Source organism: Sinocyclocheilus anshuiensis, unplaced genomic scaffold (assembly GCF_001515605.1).
Source record: "Sinocyclocheilus anshuiensis isolate Anshui unplaced genomic scaffold, SAMN03320099.WGS_v1.1 scaffold1454, whole genome shotgun sequence".
Taxonomy (NCBI): Eukaryota; Metazoa; Chordata; class Actinopteri; order Cypriniformes; family Cyprinidae; genus Sinocyclocheilus; species Sinocyclocheilus anshuiensis.
Genome location: NW_015557135.1, coordinates 7,916 through 10,484, shown reverse-complemented (window position 1 = coordinate 10,484; position 2,569 = coordinate 7,916).

Genomic DNA, 2,569 nt, shown 5'->3' with positions numbered 1-2,569 from the left:
TCTCACATCTCATGAAAACATATCCCATTTCCTAACCCAAAACCTAACAGTATTTTAAAAATTAATTAATGTCTGACTAACTAACTAACTGTTTGGAACATAGTGGATGTGTGTGTGTGTGTGTGTGTGTGTGTGTGTGTGTGTGTGTGTGTTTGCACACTGTCCTCAAAATAAAGGTTTTCACAGCAATGCCATTGAAGAACCATTTTGGTTTCTTTCAGTGATCTGTTCTTAAAAGAAACATTTTTGTCTTAGTGTGAAGAACATTTTAGTAATCTAAATAATGTTTTTCCACTATGAACAAAATTGAGTGGTTCTATGGATGTGAAAGATTCTTCACGAACCATCAATGCCAAAAAACAAACTTTACTTTTAATAGTGAACAGCAATGAATTATTGACGCTTTTCTTTTTAAGCTACAATCCTTTGGAGAAACAGCTTGGTATTTCAAACACATTTTGTACAAGATTTGTACAATCGTTTATAGACTATATAATTTTATATCACAATATGAGTTTTTTTATTCCACAGTATTTTTACTGGAAATGCTGCTGTTATGATACCAACCTTTTAGAAACCATTGAAAGAAGTTCTCAAACTCATTGAAGACAAGCAAAGAGTGAATAATAAAACAAGAACAAAGAAAATAATTACAGGAAAATAAAATGGAACAAAGATAGAAATGAAATAAACAGTGCTTTACATTTTTCAGGTACACTGAAAATAATTTTCACTCTAAAATTACAAGTAAATTTCACAAACAATTCATGGCAGTGAATTAAACATGAACTTTTGAAATAGAAAAACAAAATTTCTGTATTTTCTTATAAAACATCAATATTCTCTGTTTTATTCATTTAGAAAAATATTTTTTTACAGTGTAGATTCATCTATGAGAAATAACAAAAATACTGTAGAAATTGAATAAAACATTGTGACAATTATCCAGAATTGATTTAGGTTTTGATCTGATTAATGACACTATTGTCTTCTCTAGAGATGTTAATAGCTGAAACTGAGTGAACTTTACAACACTAATGCTGTTATTTTCCTGTGTGTTACTGTGAAGCTGCTCTGAATGGATACATGCAAGATGGCGTTGCACACTGTTGCAGCGGACCAGTGCTTCTCTAGTCGGTGGTTTGTTTGGCGATTTATGTACGTGTTGTTTCTCGTCCTATGGTCATTCTGTCGGGCGAATAACACCTACAGTTGACACGATCTCCTTAGAATAGGAGTTTGTTATGAGCAGAGTGTTACAGCCGAGTTTCTCCGTTCACATAAGATCCCGGTGGATATAGCAAGGAGTCCCGGCTTTCCATGGATTACCATCCCCGCGGCGAAGGGAGAGGAAGCAGAAGCAAGGCTGTAGGGCCGCCGCGTTAGCTAGGCTACGGAGGCAGCCACGCAGACCACCACTTCCCAGCCTTTTTCTGACGAACGCCAGATCACTTGCCAACAAGATGGATGAACTGAGGCTATAGGTTACGACTAACAACATGAACGACAGCTGCATTCTGTTGATCACAGAGACCTGGCTTCATTCATTCATCCCAGACTCTGCTATTGAGCTAATAGGCTACACAGCACAGCGTCATGACAGGACAAGGGACTCCGGTAAGAGCAGGGGAGGGGGGCTATGTGTTTATGTCAATAACAACTGGTGTACTAACACAGTGACTGTAGACAGTCACCTTCAGGTGTGGCAACAGGGCTCTCTACAGTGTGGCCCAAGCTAACCTGAAGAGAGGCATCAGAGAGGCCAAGTTGGACTATAAGAGGAGGATCGAAGACCACCTGGATAGCAATAACAGCAGGTAGGTGTGGCAGGGAGTCCAGCATCTCACCAACTACAGGACTAACCTCGGCACTGCAGAAGGTAACGCCTCGCTGGCAGAGGAGCTGAACTTCTTCTTTGCTCGCTTCGAGATGGAGCAACCAGACACAGCCACACATCATCCCGCGGCCCACAGCAACTTCACCCTCGCAGTGGATGAGGTGAGGCATACTTTGCGGGCCATAAACCCGAGGAAGGCTCCTGGACCTGACTGTATCGCTGGACACGTGCTAAAGGACTGTGTGGACCAGTTAACTGGAGTCTTCACCAGGATTTTCAACCAATCCCTGTCCCAGTCCACGGTGCCACCCTGCCTGAAGTCCTCCATCATAGTTCCCATGCCTAAGAAACCCCACATTAAAAGTTTCAATGACTACCGGCCAGTTGCACTCACCCCAGTGGTGATGAAGTGCTTTGAAAAACTGGTACGGAGTCACATCATCACTCAGTTTACTGTGTGGAGACGTGCTGGTGTCACGTTTGGTCTCATTCTGTATCGCGTATCTTGTCAGTGTCTGCGCTTGCTTGGCCATTTGTTGTGGAAAAAATAAGGAAAGTGTGTTCAAGCGCCAGCAGAAAACAGTGTAAAGAAATACTCTTTGAGAGAAGCAGTCTTTATCAGCAGAAGTTAAAAGCAGCTCGTAAGTGTATTTACTTGTCTCATTAGTGTTTAGTGCAGTTGTCGTTGCTAGGAAACGCTTGTTTTGTTTACTGTGTGGAGACGTGCTGATA